Source organism: Lissotriton helveticus, chromosome 8 (genome assembly GCF_964261635.1).
Source record: "Lissotriton helveticus chromosome 8, aLisHel1.1, whole genome shotgun sequence".
NCBI classification, from domain to species: domain Eukaryota; kingdom Metazoa; phylum Chordata; class Amphibia; order Caudata; family Salamandridae; genus Lissotriton; species Lissotriton helveticus.
In genome coordinates this window covers 1,081,755,978-1,081,777,778 of record NC_136069.1, presented here as the reverse complement: position 1 = coordinate 1,081,777,778, position 21,801 = coordinate 1,081,755,978, and the positions used below count along the sequence as shown (strand labels likewise).

Genomic DNA, 21,801 nt, shown 5'->3' with positions numbered 1-21,801 from the left:
ATGGCATGGTGAGCAAAAAAAAGATAGATTTAGGCCCAGATCTCTGTACTGTGTGAAGATATGACATTGTTCTGCATTCTGTCCATTAACTGTTGTTTTTGCATTTGTCACCCAGAGAGGAACGGGTATGCTCAGACGTGAGTCCCGTGCTCTCCATGCCACTAGAATCAAGCTATCCTGGCTGAAGAGGGGTGAAACCCTGTAACCGGTCCTAGGATGCTTGATTTCAGCCCAGGGAGGTCCTGGCTTGGCAGTCGGGCTGGACTGTTCCCATTGGGTGCAGGGTCAAGACTGATTTGCATATGGCTGGGTTCATACTGGAATGGTATGGTGAGCAAAAAAATGATGGATGTAGGCCCAAATCTCTATACTGGGGTGATTGTATGACATTGTTCTGCATTCTGTCCACCAACTTCTGTTTTTGCAGTTTTTGAGAACAGCAGCTCTTGGGATGCTGCAGAGGTTCCTAGCAAAATTGAGTGACTCACAATAGTTGATAAATGACATTAAGATGAGTTTCCAAGTTAAATAAAAAAGTCCCTCTCCGTATGCTTTTCGTATGCAAGTCACATACAATGGAAAAAACCTGCCCTAGGACTCAAGTGTTAGACTATTATGAACCTATAGGAAATCTTTATTCTATCAGTTACCAAAATGTCTTAAGCAGCACATGTAAAATCTGAGATATGTTGAACAACTAGTCTTGTTATGAAAGCAGCTGTACAAACATATGAAATATCAACATAGAATGCCCTACTGTTATTGATTATTTGCCCGGTATCTTTCAAGGTCACAAAAATAAAGAAAATCACTTTAAATATAGCTTGTTTTAGAAACATATCCATACATGAGTTAAATAAAAAGGTAAACGGACGCTCTAATGTTTAAGCTCGAGAATTCTATAGCACAAGTTTGAGATGTTTACTTAATCTTTGAGAAAAATCAATTTCTGTGTCTTGTTACCAATTTAGACTTTACTGGAATGGCAGCCAAACTAATATGGTGGTGAGTAACTTTTAGAAGGGCATAAGGATGGACTGTGACTGCCTGGGCCCGGATCTGCAGTGGTGGCCTCTGCAGCAATGATACTCTATTTCCAGCTGTTTAGAAGGCGGGATTAGGGACTCCCCTAAGGGTGCCTACTCATACCGTTTAAGGAATCCTTTTCTCTTCCTTAATGTCCAAAAAAGTTGAGATTGCTACTCATTCAGGGGTGCATTTTGCCTCATGTTCCAATGATATACGTAGGAAAATGCATATGTGAATGAGACCACGGAGCACTCACTTACTGAGGGCCAATAGCAGAGGCACTTTATGTGCACCATGCCTATATAGTCCTAGAGAACATTTTATGTAACATGCCCGTATGGGTTGCATGAACTAGTTCAGTGTACACACAGAATAGCTTACTTAACATCCAGGAGCATCAATACTATAGGTCTCAAGCTTTATGTTAAGCCAGCTTTTAGTCATTATTATTATGTTCGTCTTTCATGATAGTTATATTACATACATAATTTGGAACCATTAGAGAATTTCTCACACAGTCCTGTTTATTGTAGATCTGCTTAAACTAGTCATTGTGTTTAATGCCCCTGCATTAAATATTCATTACTTTCCTAGTTTGTGAGCTACTGATAATCCTTGTATACATTGCTTATAATCTTTGAAGTCATAAGATTTTCAGTGGTATCCTGGGGATGGAAGGGGGAAATCTGTGTAGTTGAAGAAATCATGGCTATTATGACAGATATCTGGATGGGGGTTGGAGGTGAAGGATTAATGGGTTGAACAAGGGAATGGTTCTGCCATAGTGTGGGGATGGTGGGAGAGCTCTCTCTGGAGGCATGTTTAGCATTTCTGGGGGGGTGGCTTTGGTTCTTTTGGTCGTCGGGAGCAGCCTGGTTGAGGTGGGAGAACTGACCCCTAGGACAGATTTGGTTGAGCTGAATCACTCATGAAGCTGTTTTTTCAGTTGGGTCAGATCTGGCAGCAATGGATGGGGGGCTATGGTGTTGCTCTGGGAGTGATCGATCAGAGGTTCTGAGGTGTCATGACTAGCAGTAATGGAATAAAGGTAAATATTTCACAATACTCCTCTTTAGGAAGTTCACCATGCTTATGGAGTTCTTCTGTTTCATGCACCACATGTGGTCAGTGGTATGGAAGATATGGAGCTCTGTGTCATGTGTACCACCACACATTCATGTGCAGCATCTGCGGTTTAGAAAAGTTATTCTTTAGATGCATAGACTTCTCAAACCACAGAATCACCCTACCTCGACCAATCCATACATTAAAGGCAGTCCTTCTACAAGTATATAGCACGCCCTTGATATGCCATATTTTGAGTTTCACTTGATACACAAAATGTACTCTTAACTCAAAAATATAATCACATACCATTATTCCAAACAGTCCTACAAATGGCCATTCTCAATTAGCGGAAGGTAAATAAAACTTTTACACCCTCACAAACACAACAATACACAAAAGTCACATTGATGGTAAAGCTTTGCCAAAAACAACAGCACTATCACAGACACGCTAATACACGCCCTTGAACCATATACGTGTGCACAGCATCATGTGCACAGCATCACATCATAACTGTGTCCCTGGCTTTGCTGTGCATATGTTGAAACAACTTTATTCCAGTCATACAATAGTCAGCTAAGCAGGAAATCCTACTAAAGCATGAAAGTAGTTTGGCACTAGCATCCTTACACATAAGGCAGAACAATGATCTTCCAATGTCAAACTCATTTTGCCTGCACACTAACCTAAAGAAACCACTGCTGATCTAAACTTTGAATACATTCTAAGCCAACCATATGAGAAAGAGTATTATTAGTTTGGGTGGGTTGGGGTCTATCCTAAGTAATAATGTCACCAGATGATTCTGTAAGTTAAACCTGAGCTTACCCTTGGCAGCTATGGCAGAGAGCAGACAGGTTTAACTTAAGGAAGTGATCCATGCATTTATTAGTAGCAAACCCAGAGAAAACTGTAATGAACAAAATGACACCAACTTGACAGAAATTCATTAAGGGGAACTAAAAATAGTGCCAAAAAGCATTACGCACAATATGGCAGACCAGGACCTAAGTGCGAATAGAGGTTGACCACAAGGGAGCATTAGTTGAATACACTAATTAGGTTTGACCCAGTCGATGTTTTAATGTATTTAGTCTTGAAAATGGAAGTCAAAGTTCTTTAGTGGTGCACAGCAGCAGCTGTATCCGAGAAGGGCTTCATGACATCGAATAGTTGTTGGATGAAGTTCCAGTGAAGCCATTAGTTTAGGCAAGAAAAGCTAAGACTGGAGAGTTCAAAATTCACCCCTAGGGTAGTCCTTTTTTGGCCTCTTCAGGGAAAGGCTTCTTGCATCTTGTTGTGGCCTATAGCATAACAGGAGGTCCTCCAATTGACCCTTGGAGTCCACCTCTTTGTCCTTTGTACAAGTGGGAGCAGGTACAGCCCTTCAGGTCTAATCACACATCTCAAACAGCAGGTGCAGCCCTTCTTCTGTTGTTCCACAGTTCCAGAGTGTTCTGAAGAGAGTACCCAGTAGTAGCACATTTATGCCTGCCGCTAGCATGTAGGCGCCTTCTTAACCAATAGGGAAAAAGTTTCCAGCTGTGACCCTACTCAGCTTTGCAGATGTTCCTTGGTGCCCTACTGCATATAATCCCGAAGTTACATTCTCTCCCTTAATTCAAGATGGAAAACACTTCTTACCTATTTTAGAGCCTGTATGAGCACCCAAAGATGATGCCATGATAAGGAGCAACCCTCCATCCATGGTCACCTCCAATCAGTTCTGGTTCTGTGGTGAGCTCCCTCCCCACTGGGATTGTAGCCTCCCTGACTGGTAGAAGGAGGAACTGGGCCTGTCAAGATGTCATCTGACAACTGCCTATGACAGGCAAGGCCTATGTCAAGTTAATTAAGTTCCTAGACACTGCTCATATGTTCGTTCTGCCAGAGGAACAAAAATACGAACCAAAACGAGGTCTTTGTCTCTCTATTTTCACATCTCATTCAGGGCTTGAGCACTGAAAGAGCTGCAGCTAGAGGCTAATACTAGTTGGCCCCCAGAGCCTTGGAGCAGAAAGAAGGTAACTTTAAAAGTACTGTTCCCTTAATATCTATTAAAAATCCTACTTCACACTGAATTAGGCTTTTAATAAGTATTACAAGGAGTCTGAGTTGGAACAGCCAGCCTTGCGATAGTGGCAATAGCTTTCTGGTGCTTAAATATCATGCACCCTGCCTTATGGGCTTTAAGGCCTATTTAGTGATGACTTGTTAATATTTAAAAGGAGAAAAAGGACCCTTCAAAAGGGTGTATCTTGACAAGCGGGGTTTTAAACTGCAGCAGCCAGGTGCAGTGGCAGCCCTGGATGTTTGTCTAATAAACTAGTGGATAGCACAGTGGAGCTATAGTTCATAGGTGACATTTAACTTTGCATGCCATTGGTGTACTTTCGATACCATATACTATGAACTTATAGGTAAGTACAAATGCCAATTATGTGTAAGCAAATTCAACATAACTCAGGGGTTAGAGCACATGAACTGGGGTAAAAACCAAGTGGCCAGAGTCAAAAACCCAGCAAAACCAATCCACAAACACATAGGAATGATCACACAAAAAAGCGGCACTTTACTACAAACCATGTACTACTGCAACAAATCCACAAATACTTGTTTTGGTTGTACTCACAGGTAGGCAGGAAAGGAAATTCTTAAGAGAATGTACCACATTGCTGTGGTCGTAAGCACAGTACAAATACTAATACCACTGTGCCCTTGGCCTGGTTGCCCCCTCGCTCCCCGCCTGCTGCCTGCCACTTACCTGCTGCCTGCCTGCCTGCTGCCGATCCATCCCGGCGCCCCAGCCGCCGCAGGGCCGCCCGCCTTGATCGCCGATCCAGCCCGGCGCCCCAGCCGCCGCAGGGCCGGCCGCCTGGATTTCGCGCCGGTTTTTGACGCGACCCCGCCCCCCCGCCTACCGATAGGCCCACGCGCTCCCCTCCTCCCGCCTGACCCGCCCTCCCGGATCCCTTCTTAAGGGGACCCCGACCCCAGACTTGCAGCGACCACTGTGCCCTCGGCCTGGTTGCCCCCTCGCTCCCCGCCTGCTGCCTGCCACTTACCTGCTGCCTGCCTGCCTGCTGCCGATCCATCCCGGCGCCCCAGCTGCCGCAGGGCCGCCCGCCTTGATCGCCGATCCAGCCCGGCGCCCCAGCCGCCGCAGGGCCGGCCGCCTGGATTTCGCGCCGGTTTTTGACGCGACCCCGCCCCCCCGCCTACCGATAGGCCCATGCGCTCCCCGCCTCCCACCTGACCCGCCCTCCCGGATCCCTTCTTAAGGGGACCCCGACCCCAGACTTGCAGCGACCACTGTGCCCTCGGCCTGGTTGCCCCCTCGCTCCCCACCTGCTGCCTGCCACTTACCTGCTGCCTGCCTGCCTGCTGCCGATCCATCCCGGCGCCCCAGCCACCGCAGGGCCGCCCGCCTTGATCGCCGATCCAGCCCGGCGCCCCAGCCGCCGCAGGGCCGGCCGCCTGGATTTCGCGCCGGTTTTTGACGCGACCCCGCCCCCCCGCCTACCGATAGGCCCACGCGCTCCCCGCCTCCCGCCTGACCCGCCCTCCCGGATCCCTTCTTATGACGCCCCCTCAGCGACCGCGCAGCGGACGCGCGCAGCGGGAGCACCGATTGAGCGCCGAAGGTGCACCAAAGGTAAGCCCGTCTGCGCCCGTCCGCGCCTGGACCGCGCCCAGTGCCAGGACCCCTGGCCCCCGCAGATCCCAGCCCACCCGCCGGACGTACGACGCCGCCACCCTCATCGCACTCAACGACGGACGAGCCCCAGGATGCTACCGTGCCACCCCGAGGCGCTCCCACGGACCCTTTTGCTGCACCGCCTGCAAGTTCACCTGCATCCGGACCTGCCTCGCACCAGCACCCGCCAAGACGAACACCAGCACCAACCACCTCAAGTGCATCCTGCTCAACACCCGCTCAGTCCACAGACACGCCATCGAACTCTGGAACCTCATCGACACCACAGCTCCTGACGTTGCCTTCCTCACGGAGACCTGGATGAACGCCTCTTCAGCGCCCGACATCGCCATCGCCATCCCGGACGGCTACAAGATCATCCGGAGGGACCGCACCGCCAACCAGATGGGAGGAGGCATCGCCATCACCCACAGGGACACCATCCGCATCACGACCCACACCGACGACATCCTGACTACCGCCGAACACCTACACTTCCAGATCCACACCGACCCGAAGACCACCCTCAGAGGCACCCTGATCTACCGACCCCCGGGACCACGCACACAATTCAGCGAGGACATCGCCGACTTCGTCAGCCCGCATGCCCTCCCCTCCGCTGACTACATCCTCCTGGGGGACCTCAACTTCCACCTGGAGAACAACAACGACCGCAACACCACCACCCTGCTCGACAACCTCGCCAACCTCGGACTCAAGCAGCTGGTGACCACCCCCACCCACCTCGCCGGACACACACTCGACGCCGTCTTCTCATCCTGCAAAGACATCGCCTTCAGCCACGCCACAGGACTCCACTGGACGGACCACAGCTGCGTCCACTTCACCTTCAGAAGAACGACGATCCACCACCACCAGCAACAGGTCGCCCGCAGAAACTGGAGCAAGATCACAGTCGACCAGCTCGCCGCTTCCCTGAGTCAGCACCCTCCCGCCAGCTCAGCGAACCCCAGCCAGGCCGCCGACAACCTCACGAAGTGGATCAGCAACTGCGCGGACGAACTCGCCCCACTGAAGACCCCGCCCAGCAGACCCGGCAGCAAGAAGGCCCCATGGTTCACCGACGAACTCAAGAGCTCCAAGAAGAACTGCCGAGCCCTCGAGAAAGCCTGGAGAAGGGAGCCAACACCGGACAACATGACCACCCTCAAGCTTGCCACCCGGAAGCACCACCAGCTGATCCGCGACACCAAGAAAACTGCATTCAAGGACCGACTGGACAACAACGCACACAACTGCAAGGAACTCTTCAACATCGTGAAAGAGCTCTCCAACCCCAACGCCGGAAACAACGACACCACCCCATCGCAAGAACTCTGCAACTCCCTCGCCTCCTACTTCCACAACAAGATCGCGGACATACACAACAGCTTCAGCACACAACCGACGAACGCAACGTCCGACTCAACCGAACCACCGCCCCCCACCACCACCCTCCGCGCCTGGACTACCATCAGCACCGAAGACACCGTCCGCACGATGAACTCCATCCACTCCGGATCTCCGACCGACCCTTGCCCTCACCACGTCTTCAACAAGGCCGACGCTGTCATCGCACCCCACCTGCGGGACATCATCAACACCTCATTTGACACCGCCACCTTCCCTGAGAGCTGGAAGCACGCCGAACTCAGCGCTCTACTCAAGAAACCAACAGCGGACCCCACCGAACTGAAGAATTACCGCCCCATCTCGCTCCTCCCGTTTCCAGCCAAAGTCATCGAGAAGACCGTCAACAAGCAACTGGCCACCTTCCTCGAGACGAACGGATCCCTCGACCCCTCACAGTCTGGCTTCCGAGCCAACCACAGCACCGAGACCGCCCTCATCGCTGCCACCGATGACATCCGAACCCTGATGGATAACGGAGAAACAGCGGCCCTCATCCTCCTAGACCTCTCCGCGGCCTTCGACACCGTCTGCCACCGCACCCTAGTGCAGCGCCTCTACAACGTCGGAATCCAGGAGAAGGCACTGGAATGGATCATCTCCTTCCTCGACGGAAGAACCCAGAGAGTCCGCCTACCTCCGTACAAATCAAAGGCCACCGAAGTCATCTGCGGCGTACCCCAAGGATCCTCGCTGAGCCCAACCCTCTTCAACGTCTACATGAGCCCCCTCGCGGCCATCGCACGCCAACACAACCTGAACATCATCTCCTACGCCGACGATACCCAGCTGATCCTCTCCCTTACCAACGACCCCGCCGCCGCCAGAGCCAACCTTCACGAAGGAATGAAAGAAGTAGCCGAGTGGATGTCGACCAGCCGCCTGAAGCTGAACTCGGACAAGACGGAAGTCCTCATCCTGGGATCCTCGCCCTCCGCCTGGGACGACTCCTGGTGGCCCCCCGCCCTGGGAACTGCACCCAAACCGACAGACCACGCACGCAACCTGGGCTTCATCCTGGACTCCTCCCTCTCCATGACCAAGCAAGTCAACGCAGTCTCCTCGTTGTGCTTCAACATCCTGCGCATGCTACGGAAAATCTTCCGGTGGATCCCCACCGAGACCAGGAAGACTGTCACCCAGGCCCTCGTCACCAGCCGACTGGACTACGGCAACGCCCTCTACGCCGGAACCACCGCCAAGCTCCAGAAGAGACTCCAACAGATCCAGAACGCCTCGGCCAGACTCATCCTCGACATCCCACGACACAGCCACATCTCCGGACACCTAAGAGACCTGCACTGGCTCCCGGTCAACAAGAGAATCACCTTCCGTCTCCTCACCCACGCACACAAAGCCCTACACGATCAAGGCCCGAGCTACCTCAACAACCGCATCAACTTCTACGCTCCCAAACGACACCTCCGATCAGCCAGCCACGCCCTCGCCGCCGTCCCCCGCATCCGAAGAACGACAACAGGAGGAAGGTCCTTCTCCTACCTGGCTGCCAAGACCTGGAACTCCCTCCCGACCGACCTGCGCCTGACCCAAGACCACCTCGCCTTCAGGAAGAAGCTCAAGACCTGGCTGTTCGGGCAGTAGCAGCACCCCCCCCTAGCGCCTTGAGACCCTCCGGGTAAGTAGAGCGCTCTATAAATGTCTATGATTGATTGATTGATAATTAACTAATACTAATCAGGTTTTGGCAGCATGTGGAGACTATTTTCATCATTTTCTCTGTGCCAATGCAAGGGACAGCATTGTCACCTGTTTATGTTAGGGTTGTTTGCTTTCTTTGGAACAACAAGTACGAGGCAATGCTGTTTCCTTTTATTTACTTTTCACAACAGTCAGTAAATTACAAAAGTAAATAACTTTATGTGAACTGAGAAGCAAAATAAATCTAGCACTTGCTGAGCTTTCATCTTTCGAGCAATACATTTTCCCCAGTGGATCTTTTATTGTTTGCAGTTTTCAATCTACATTTTTCTTCTCCCTTCACCAGCTTACTCAGCAAATTATTTTCTGTTCTTATGCAGTGAGAACTGTGCTATATTTCCTAGAAATATTACCTTGCAAAATCGCCGTTTCAGAGCACAGTTTACTCGATAATTAATAACAATATAACATTCTTTTTAGCTGATGTCTTCATAACGTGCTTACACCACTACATTATTGAGATATAAATTACAAAAAGACTTAAGATGTTGGCATCCTAAGGGAGTGGCGCAGAATATGAAGCTAAATGAAATGTTAATGGAAGATATATCTGTAGCATTTTCTCTAGTTATTTTTTGGGAAGAAAAAGCTCTTACAGGGGAGAAAGCAACTTATAAAATGATGTCATCGGGACCACTCAGGTCAGCTGCACTGGAAAATGTTCAGCCAATGAGCTATTTATCTGTCTTAGTCAAGGGTTGGAAATATAACAAAAAACATAGTTCATGCAAACATAAAATTAATGTGTGCTACACTAGTTACCGATATTATGTATGGCTAAGTGGAAGTACCCTATTGAGACACTTGCAATTGCCCAACCTTGCACATAAATTATGCAGACTAGTTTCAAAAGTGCTGTGAAAGCTAATTAGTGAATCACAGAAGCAAATCAAGCAATGCATAGGTTCTGTAGCATTTGTTGTAGTCCTTGAGCTGAGTAAGGAACAGAGGTTAAGCTGCACAAATAAATAAAATGTAGTAGAAATATAGCCAAGGAGGAGTGGCAATAAAGTAGTGGGTCAGTTTAGAAAAGTCCACATTTTTCTCAAGGGTACACACTGCACGCAGCTACACCTTTTCCATGTGGCTAAGGTAGAAAAGTATTCTGAGCATTGGATAAAGAGATATAGCTGTACCCCACAAGTCATAATTTCAAATCCCTGCCTGAAACATACAACTCTTTCCCTTGTTCCAGCACACACCCACCATTTATCTAACTGCGTCTTTTCTGCTCCATATGCATATTGCTTCTCGTTCCTCCTGACTTCCCTCTGACCTCACCGTCCCCACAAAAGCACATGCACATTTACTCTCCTTGTCACAGCCCTCATGCAAGCTTCCTTCCATCCATTCATCAGCACAGGGAGGGCACTTCACCAGTACAACATTCTCTGTCACCTCCTTCAACTTCTTAATACGCATACATGGTTTCTAACCTTTCAAGATCACATATAACAACTCGCTCCCTACCATCAACCATCAACCAAAGCAAAGCCTCCCTCATGCCTTATCAAAAAAGTCAAAACATAGCTTCCCCAACTTTCACCGTCATAACCGTATACAAAGCATTTTTACCATCATCTCTACAGGAAGAACACTGTGGGGCATATCAACAAGTGGCAGCGATAAATATTGCCGGCTGCTCTTAGCGTGGGAATTTTTATCGCCGTCTATCGCAGATAATTATCGCCATGCTAGCGCTGTATTAAGAACGCATAGCGCAATGGCGATAATTATTCCAGTGATAGCGATGTTTTCCATGGAACATAGCTTCCCCAACTTTCACCGTCATAACCGTATACAAAGCATTTTTACCATCATCTCTACAGGAAGAACACTGTGGGGCATATCAACAAGTGGCAGCGATAATTATTGCTGGCTGCTCTTAGCGTGGGGATTTTTATCGCCGTCTATCGCAGATAATTATCGCCATGCTAGTGCTGTATTAAGAACGCATAGCGCAATGGCGATAATTATTTCAGTGATAGCGATGTTTTCCATGGAACATCGCTGGTTTCCAGCGATGTTACATGGAAAACGTTGATATCATTGTTGACAGGGCCTTTGGTCTTAGCCACACAATCCACCCCCCATGTTAGATATGCCTTAGTCAGGGATTTAACAGACATTAAATTCCTGCGTTAAGGCATACTTAACGTGATTTTAAATGTTGCTAACCCTCGTTGTTAATATGACGAAGCTGGGTTAGCGATATTTTCCCAAGGGAGTCTTGTCAGGCCCGCCTGCTTTGCATCTCATTAGCGATGCGATGGGAGGCATGATGACAAGGGGCGCTAATGCAAGGATACATGCACTAACATGTCCTTGTTGATAATGCGATAAACGGGCTCTAAAGCAATGATAATATTATTGCCACCCCTTGTAAATATGCCCCTTAGTTATTTCTCTTCTCTACTCTAACACAGACTGACCATTTCTCCCCATCAAGATTCAGGCTAGGTGGCTAGCAGATGGAAGTTAGAGGTGCTGGAGAACTGGCCTGTGGAGCTCATATTAGTGAGAACACTTTTGCTAACCCTCAGTGGACTCACACACATTCACTTCCTGGGTTGGTGTCATTTCGAGGTCAAGAGGAGTAAATTCCTATTTATTCTCCTTGGGACCGTAGTTCTGTGCCTGACAACGACTTGTGTTGTTGCATCAACATTTCCAATCCTATTATAGTTCACACCCATTTTGCATTCCTCACGGTTTCTTATTTTTTCCTTCTTGGGTCCGTTGGTTACTATCAGTCCCTTTCTTGCCCTTTCCTGTTGATTGTGCTGTCTGCTGTCCAATTGTTTTGCAGAGTCTTACCAGGGTGTGATCAGCAGCGTCCAGGGGCCATCACCGGATTCCTTGGCATCTTTTAACTAGTCATATAGCCTTTCAATGATGGAACTGCTAAACCTTGTTGTTTCAGTTTTCATTTGTGCTTTGAGACTCAGCTGGAATTTGCATTGACCTTATGCCCTTTGTCTTCTAGCTGGTCAGGTCTACCTATTTCAATAACATGAAGATAGAGTGGTGCCATCTCTTGAAACAGTGGAATTCCAGGAGAATGGATTACGGTCCAGGACTTCTCTCACTCCATTTTCTCTCTCTTACCTCGATTTCTGTGTCTGGTGACACATTCCATTCTTTTCACTAGCATAGACATTCAAGGATGGCAGAGGCTTTAAGAGGGTCCACAATTCTGATACCTGCACTCCTAAACCAAATCCTATCCGCACATTTAATAAGATATTATGCCGCTATGATCTAAATAAGAAAAACCTTGCCCATTCAATTACTGTCTCAAAGTCTTCCTGAAGTGGCATTTCATTGAGAACATTAATAGTAATGGCGCATCTAAAAAAAGATGTAGAGACATATTATTCTCAGAATTTCTCTTCAAATTCAGCAATGCCTGGGAAAATATGTTTACTGGCAAAATTGGCTTTGACTAAATGAATTACACATTCATGATTGGAGTTTTACATCTTTCTCCTTGTCATCACACCACCATACAAGATTTCCCATTCTTCCACCACATTGTCAAGATAAATCACTTAGATGGCCCAACGTAAACGAAATATACATTGAATGAGTACATGATTTCTAAAATGTCACCATAACGGGAAATAGAAAATGCATTATGTCATTAAGGACATTTCCACTGGGTTTGTACATTAATGACCTGAAAATGTATCAAGTGAAGATCTCAGATTTAAACAAATTCCTTTATTTTTCTAACATAATTTGTTGTAGAACATCTATTTGCATCTCTTTTTTTCTTTTATGTTGTAGCATGGTGCTATTACTTTCTTAATAGCAGACATTCTTTCAGGTTATGCTGTGCACTAAAATATTTTGACATGCCAGTGTGTCAGAAAATACCACATGAAAAAAGTATTATTATTATTCCTATTATTATTAGAAAATTTGAATTCAGGAGTTCCACTGAAGACAATGTAGCTGCTTGTATAGGCTATTGCTCCTTCATTGCCATGCTTGTCTTTTCATTTCTCCCTGTTTATTTTAGACCATTCAGCCCACAGAGGATGATATGTTCTAATAGCATTAGAACCCTTCTGCTTCAAGTTTGTTAAAGGCCCTCTCCTTATCATAAGCCCTGGCCTGCAGCTAGGGTCTAATAATAATAATAATAATAATAATAATAATAATAATAATAATAATAATAATAATAATAATAATGATAATCATGTGTTCTCTTATCTCATTGGTATTATTAGACATATTGATAAAGAAAACGAACAAGTCACATCATTGACATTGTCATTATAAAAAAACAGCAGCAATAACAGTATTTTTAAGTAATATCAAGGATACAGTAAATGTAATTTTTTTCTGAAAAGAGTTCATAATAGCACTATGGTGTAAACGTTTTTTTTCACCATTTACAACATTTACAGCACAAGTTAAACTCCTAAAATACGTTTACTTTATTTACAACTTACAATTGCAAATTGTACTTCTTATGAATAAAAGTGTGAGCAAATTTTCATAAAAGTAGTTATTTGAAGTTTGTCAAAAATGCAAAGAATTATTTAGTAACCGAATATGAAATCGATTTGCAATTACATTATCTTTATTTAAACAAACACTGGAATGTTGAGAGCTACACTGAAGACAATGAATGGCTCAGGGCTCATAATGGCTGGCATAGAACTACTGCTCCAAAATCTTTTTTTTTTGTAGTAGTAGTAGTAGTAGTTTATTGCTTGATTATTTAAAATAATTACAAAATTGCATAAAACAAGTTTCACGATAAAACCGTGGTATTACATAAAAGCATCATTGGTGCATGATAAGATGTTTAAATACGAGGTGGTTTAAATAAAGTCAAAAAATGTATTTTTGTATTCCACTAACATAAAAAGATGTCATTATCACAAACCGCAATTCACTCATAGTTGGGGATTTGCTGCTAGCTCTGATAAATAAAAAAACTTCTAATTTAAAGCAATCAACTGGTTAAAATGGCTTCTAAGTGCCTAGTACTTTATAACCTCAATTGTCCAAACGGCCTATAATAACGTTTTTTTTCTTCTTCCAACCAGTATTCATATTCGCTTGATCTGCTTGTCGGAGTAGTTTCCTGATTTTGGCAAGATATTTTACATCTCGACAAGACAGAATGATTGATGAGCCATCCATCCATCTGATCACAGCTTGTCTGCGTGTGCGAATAAGTAGCTTGTTAAAAATCGATTTTAAAGAGGATTTCCTTAGTTCCTTTACAGCTGAACACTCACACAACAGATGTATTCATTTTTCGTCCGAATAACCACATAGACAGTTCTCTAATTGATAGTTACGTTTCCAAGATGGCATTAAGTCCTTCGAGTCATGGATTCCCAGCCGATAGTAAATAAAGGTCTTTTTTATCTCGGAGCTGAAATGGGCTGCTAGGTAGGTTTGGGGTTTTGTATAAGTAAAGGAATTTATTACTGTCCATGCATGGCGTCGTTTGGACAAGATATTTTTGTCTTCCAGGAATGATTTCTTCTTGGTGGACAGATTACTGACTTAAATGTTGACTTTTCTGCCATGCTCTCCCATACTACTTGGGTCTCTAGCTCCACCAGTGATTTCCTCAAATATGCTCCCCAAGATGTAGATACTTCTTGCACCATTTGTGCTTTTATCTCATCCCAGCATAGGTTATGCAGTGTGCCCGGCTCTGATGATCGAATTTTATAGCAGAGCTTCACAAAAGAATTCATGCTCCAAAACCTCTGATTTTGAAGGCCAAATTCCAGCCGCACCTGTGCTGGGGATGCTGACTTGGGAATATTAAAGACGGCTTTGTATATCTTGGCCTGGAGCTTGTTCAATAACTCTGCCTCTTTGCCATGCCGTGTTTCAAAACCATAAAAATGTGTGCTGCCATCACTTTTAGGAGGTGAGTATAAGCCGGGCAGCTCAAATTTATATTCAGCAGTCGAAAAGCAAAAATTAATGATTGGGCTTTAGCACTTAGATCTTGTTTGTGGTCCTTGTATGTGGTACCGTGCCCCAGCTTTATACCTAGATAATTATATTAGACTTGCTCTTTCACTCACTTGATCTCCCTTGACATACCATTTAAACTTATTATTATTGGGGTCAACTAGGCACAACACCTTTGTTTTCTTTTTATTTAACTCTAGATTTTCCTGGTCCAGATAAAGTACTAAGCTGTTCATTGCTCTTTGCAGCCCAATCGGACTCTGACTTAGCACTACGATGTCATCCGTATATTGTAAAAACGGTAAAGGCTCTTTGGCCAACATTGGCGGATGGCTCTTTGCGGATTGCAAATGCTCGGTTATGTCTGCTAAGAACAAATTGAACAAGGTTGGTGCCAGGACGCAGACTTGTTTTAAGCCGCGCTGAGTGTTTATTCTTGCGGATACTCGACTTCTGTCGCCTATTTTCACTCTGGCCCAGGTTTCCGTGTACAGGGCAGTCATTGTGTCCAATCGATTGATCAGTAGCCCCAAGGTTTTTAATTTATTCCAAAGTCGAGTTCTAGTTACTCTATCGAACCCGGCTTTCAGGTCGAAGAAGCATGAAAATAATTTTGTCTTCTATTTTAGTGCTTTTTCACTCAAAAGAGTCAAAATTGTCACATTTTTAGTTGTTCCCATTCTTGACCTGAAACCTGTTTGAAACCTTGGGATTATATTCTTCTCATTCATCCATTCTTGTAGGTGAATAAGTAAACATGATGTATAAAATTTGGCTTCTACCCCAATTAGGGATATCAACCTATAATTTTCTGGCTTGCTATGAATGCCATTTTTAAATATTGGGTGGATTATATTTCCTCTCCAGGTACTATTTTCTGATTGTAAATATAGTTGAAAAGGGGTGTGAAATAATTTGCCCAAAACTCAGGTGTGTTCTTGAAAAGAGCATTTGGTAGCCCATTTGGTCCTGCTGCCCCCTCCGTCCTTAATTTTGTTATTATTCCTTTCAATTGTTTGGTATTGACAAGATTTTCTAATACGTTACTGCTGATCTCTAGCATTTGTTGAGAATGCCCTTCCTGTGGTTGGGGACTAAGATGTTCTTCTCCGGGTTCTTTTAAGACCGTGGCTGCATTAACATGGTTATAGTCCAATTTCTTTTACATGTTTTGAATATATTTAATCCACGTATCTTCTCCTATTCCGTTGTCTTGTTGGAGTCTTGAGCTCTTTGTCAGATTATTAATTATTCCCCAGAATTCCCTGCTTGTTGGCAGTTTGCTTGGCCATAGTAGTTTATTCCAAATGGATTCTTTATACTCTCTTTTTACCTCCCTTACATTTTTCTTATTTGTTTCTCCGCATTTCCTTGAGTTTGCCGTTATCAGATTTTTTTCCCGTTTTTGCTGCCGTTGCACGGAGGCGCACCTCTCTGGCAATGCTCCTTTTAAGATCTCGCAGTTGGTTGTTAAACCATGGCTTCTTCCTGGCATCTTTCTTCATTTGTCGTCCTGGAATTGCGGGAAAATTATGAACGAGAAACTGCCCCAAAAGTTCCCAATTTTTTAACGCTATTTCTTTGTGTGTCCCTAGTGTCTTCATGTAATCCTGGATTGTTTCCATTATTATGTTTGTATCTTGTCCTCGCCACTTCAGTTTCCTCAGATTATATTTTTCTGGAAATTGTGCCAGAGACTTTAATATTTGTGTTTGATCTAAAGTGATGTTAATTTTCATTATCTGTGGAAAATGATTGCTTTTCGGCCGTGGGCAAATTTGGAAGCAATTCATCCTAGGAAAGAGATTGTTACAGACGTAGGTAAAGTCTATAATTGATTGACTCTTTCCACGTGGTGGCTGCTGGTCTATCTCCAGTTACATTACTGTTCAAGGTGATTAAACCTAGAGCTTCCAGATCTTGGATTGTTGATTTAATTCCTGGGGTATCCCTCCTCTTACTTCTGGACTGTTTACAATTTATGAAATTACTATTAAAATCTCCCGAAATTATCAGATTACTGTGTTCGTGGGTCTTTTGTAACACCTTAATCAAGTTTTCCAGTGTTAGAAATTTCACCTTCTGTTGCTTTCTGTCTGGATGAATGTGTACGTTAACTATTATTAATTGCCAGTTTAACATATTGGTATGTTGTTTACCAGTCAATTTTAACGCTTGCAGCCAGTTTTCTCCCATATCTAGTTCTTCTGTGGACCAGTCATATTTTACTGTTGCAAAAAATGATAAACCTCCCCTAGGATGCCCGAACTTCGAGAATTTATGTGCTAAAATGTAATGTCCTGTGTAACCCGGAATTGGAACCGGTTTCATATTCCATGTCCAAACTCTTTAATTGTGCCTTCTGCTTCTTCTTTATTTGAGAGCATTACATCTATTCTGGCTATATTTTTTATTAAAGATCCAGTACCTTTAAAGGCCCTAATCTCTGGTTTTGGCCAATAACATGGGTTCAGGGCCTTTAACAACCATTAATGCCATCACCAATGGGCTATAATAAATTTTGTGTACAAAGGTGTATGGTCCAAGACGCTTGGCTATTTTTCAAGCTTACGCTTTCCCTCATGCAGGATTATGAGTTACAGTGGTCCGTAGTATCGGAGTGCAAACAAAATTCTTGTGCATTTGCTCTAGAACTGGACAGACCACCTCACTCATGAATACATCCCTAGTTTGCAAAGAGACACTCACAAATGCATTCTTTTTTGCTCTGATTGCTCCAAACAGGTACATTGAAATACAAGTGACAGAGTGGGGTACATCCAACCTAAACCCTGTCTGTTTTACTAAGCTTATAGGCCTGATCTCATACCCTTTATGAGCTGACATATACTTCTTCCACCCCTCGGCCCTTACATTAAGTTGAAAAATGAAACCTTTATTCCAGGGGATAGGCCTTTCATGATTTCTCCGATCAACACGGTAGAGCTAGAGCAAAAGGGATTTTAGCCCTTGCATAAGTATCAGATGTGCCCCAAATGTGTAGGTACATAGGGATGATGTGTGAAGATCCATAGCTTATTACATACTCATCGATTCTGTAAACAGCTTCCAGATCATGAGTTAAGGGATCTGCTTGCTGCATGAGTTGTCTGATATGTTAATGGACAAATTGCTTACCGCAGAGTGTGGCCATGATCCTTTAAAAGTGCCTGCATTGTATCTGTAATACTCAGAATAGAAGAACCCCCAGAAATGTAATACTAAGGGCTTAGGGTTCTTCAAACCTTTGACATGATAGCTAGATAGCTGACACTGATAAAGCTAAAATTACCTTCAGAAAGGACTCTGAATTTCAAGACAGTTATACAAGTATAACATCGCCAAATGTTATATAATGACTCAAGTATTTATAAGAATTGATAAAAATATCTATACATTTTGAAATATTCCATTAAGACTAACAAAATACATTCATTTTATAGGAACAACTGATGTGCAATACCAATGTGTTCTTGCCAATAACTCAAATATTTAAAGAGGAAGGGAGAGAGTTCTGGCATGGAAAAATAGTTGTGAACATTCAAGAGAGAGTTACATGTTTGCATAAGTTAACACTTCCAGGATACAGTTTCCAAAATGATAGCAAGGTGAAGACTGAAATGATGAATCAATTTCACTTCTAGTGTTGAGACCTGATGCTGAGAAATATGTGATCAGAACTAGATGGCACCTAAGTATAATTAATTATACAAGTAAGAAAGAATCAGCACTTAAAAGAGTACATACTTGAAAGTAGAACAGATTGATTGTTGCAAGTCATAATACATTTCAAATAGCCCAATTCATAAAAAAAATATTTAATTGTTAAACCTACACTTAAAAAGCATGATATTTTACATGCAATGTTGATTTGGCAATTCACAAGAAAGTGTTGCATGCAGAAGTAGAACTTATACGTATGAAACTTCAATACATTTATGATGTTTTGGATTCGTAACATATACAAGTCTAGTTTTGAGCATTCACCAGGTTGAGGCCATGAAAATGCAATGCAAATAATGTAAACAAACTGAAATTTGTGCAGTATTCACACAAAATACAATGCCCCACTTTTTTGCAATGTATACCTGCATGATCTGGGGAAGGATAAGTAGTTAAGTGTGAAAAATTGCATCACAATTACCCATTTTCACACTTGATTACAGGAAGGAATGACTTTTCTTAAATAGAATAGGAAAAACTGAAAGAAAAGATATTTTAAAATTGTTTAATTCATAAATGGCTGAATTCTTCTCAATGTGGAAACCCGAAGCAAGTGCGATAAAAAGATGGTGCATGTCTCAAATGTACTTAAATATGAGTAGGACATTTCTGTGAATCAGGCACAAATGTATCATTCCTCAAAACCATAGATCTACATCTATGACTATGGACATGCATTATTTCTTCGTGTCTACACCCAAATGCTTAATGGTCCCCTATTTTGACACTTACATTTTTGGGAGTGGCTAGACATTTACGCCAAAGTCTGTTGACTTATTTGAGCCATCTGTTAACACAGTCTGTAGAAAATGCTCTTTAATCAAATAACATTCACATTATATTGGGACTGCAGTATTATTATTGGAAATAAGAAACTAGTTTATAAAGCGCCTAGGTACTTCTAATGAAGTGTCCCAGTATACACTGGTAGTGGCAAAATGATAAATTTTATGAGAAATTGAAAGTTGCAAGAGTTGACACACATGTTGATGGGTGGAATTAGACTAAAAGAAGAGTCAATGAAGTATATCTTTTTATTGAAATCTTAGCACTTCCTGGATTGCTCATAAAGGGAAGCATCTTTCCTTTATTTACATGATAGCCTTACATTGGCTTAGAAACTTACTTTATCTGAAAAAAAGCTATTTCCATCTAGAAAACCTTCTCAATGCAATTCGCTATCTTTCATGTCTGTAATTTACTCTATTGGCCATTACTTTACAATCCCCAGATAACTCATGTTGACTCGCTGAGGGCAAGATGGCCGTGAGTGGTCTGTAGCACTCAGTCGCAGGCAATCCTTCTCCTGACCTAATGCCTCAGCAAGGATAGAAGGATGCGGTGGACCCTTATACAACAAGAATACAGTATATTCGTGGGGCATCAGAGAGCGAGTTTGGCATGGTGGATCTGGCACTCAGCAGGTACTTTAATTTCGCTGACCCGGCTAATCGCAGAACGGTTGACGAAGCCGGCAGCAAGAGCAGCAAGGATGGCACCACGGGTGCCAAAACCACTAAAGGAACCAGTAAAGCAGACAAAGGACCCGAAGGCCCCGGCTGGGGCCCCGGAGGAAGGCACTTCCAGCGCAAAAACCCTGCAAGCAACAAATTTCCTGCCCCGGGCTACAGGAGGAGTAAAGAGACTCCCAGTTACGTCGTCCAAAAAGGGGAATGAGCAGCAGACAGCGGGAGGACAGATCGGTAGCCCTGGGAACCCAGAATGCAAAACAGCGCCGAGCTTTCCAAACACGGGAGCAGCTGACCGCATTCAAAAGCCTTGCGTACAAAGAGAGGTAAAAGAAGATAAAGATACAAAATATCGGCAACCAACCTTGAATTTCGCCAGCAAAACCCAAGATCTAGCGCAGGCCAGCAAGATAGAGGCTTCAGCGACGGAGAATGTAACCAGCGCGATGGGAGCACGAGAGAAGGGCGCTGGATCCCGCCGTGAGGACGCTGGAGTTCTGGTTCCCGAGCAACGCCAGCAAAGCACGCCCCCCTGTGAGCTCTGGGAGCGTCGATCAGGTCATCGAGCTGAGCCAGGTGAGCAGCGGTGCAGAGTTGATGGAGCTGCAGGATTGGGGCAAGGAAAGCGCCATACCACACGAGGAGAGGGAGAAAGACAGAAACCTGGGGAGCAAGAGGGCGGCATGGCAAATGAATCTGTGAGTACCATGCGAGCAGACCCAGGGCTGGTGAGAGAGGAAAGGGGGGGCAGGGTCAACAGAGGGAGATTTCTATTCCCTGAATGAAGAAATCCCTAGTATCTAGCGAGGATGACTTGCTAGAAGACACTGGTACTGACTCAGCCTCTGGAAACTACTCATCTGATGGCAGGGAGACTCAAAAAAGGAGGTCTAAGAGTAAGACCAAGGACAGAGGAAATACAGATAACACTGCTAGAAAACTGGTATGGGATTACTCTGCCACCTCGCAAATGTATCAGGAGGGTGGAATAGAAAATGATCAATCAGTACATATCACCCCCCCGAGACTGAGCCGCAGGCAGCCACCCTGGATTTGGTAATGACCACCCAGAAACAGATGCAGGAGAAGGCAAGAGCGGAAAATCGCAGGGCTAAACAGGCAACAAAGAAGATTCAAGCCTCCCTTAGGAAAATGAATAAACTGTATGAGGATATGACAACTAGGGTAACTGAAGTAGAGGAAAGGACTGGGAAATTAGAAGAGGGGGTAACCATATGGGACTCTTTCAGACAAGCTCAAAAGAAGATAACAGAGGATGTCCAGTGGAAGCTGGAGGACTTTGAGAACCGCCAGAGGCGAAATAATATAAAACTTTTGGGGGTGGCTGAAGGGATGGAAGGGCAGGACGTAAGAAACTTTGTGGTCAATGTGTTTAATGGTGCGTTCCCAGAGTTGACAGGTTGGAATTGGGAAACAGAGGTGCAAAGAGCACACAGATATCCCTTGACATTAAAAAAGGGGCCTGGGGCACCTCGCCATGACAAACCTAGTGCCATCCTGGTGTATGTTGGGAACTATCTGGTAAGGCAGGACATTATGGACAATGCTAAGCCCGAGTCGAAACGCACACATAATCAGGTTACGTTCTTTGCCCGCCCTGACTTCTGCCATGCCACCGTGGTGAGGAGATGGAGACTCAAACAGCTGATAACTCCATTCTAGGGCCTCGGGCTGAGGCCTTCTTGTTATTTCCGGCCAAACTTAAAGTGA

General features: G+C 44.6%; 1 protein-coding gene across 1 annotated transcript in view; it reads left to right on the top strand.

The window, feature by feature from the left end:
* NLGN4X (neuroligin 4 X-linked) overlaps positions 1-21,801 on the top strand; it is a 719,294-nt gene that overhangs the window by 134,617 nt on the left and 562,876 nt on the right. The window lies entirely within an intron of this gene.